Genomic DNA, 228 nt, shown 5'->3' on the forward strand with positions numbered 1-228 from the left:
AATTTTTTTTCATTTATTTAAAAAAAAATGATGAATAGGTCTTTGATTTTTTTGGCTCATAGACATTAAATCTTTGAAAATACATCTAAATCTCTAACATTTTCAATATCTAGATACATCGACGTTTATTTAAATCTTAAAGTCAACAACTGCTATACTATACTGATCTGAGCGATATTCAGATGATCAAATAGTCAGATATATATCTGAAAGAGTTTTTAAAATAAG

Source organism: Arachis ipaensis, chromosome B06 (assembly GCF_000816755.2).
Source record: "Arachis ipaensis cultivar K30076 chromosome B06, Araip1.1, whole genome shotgun sequence".
NCBI classification, from domain to species: Eukaryota; Viridiplantae; Streptophyta; class Magnoliopsida; order Fabales; family Fabaceae; genus Arachis; species Arachis ipaensis.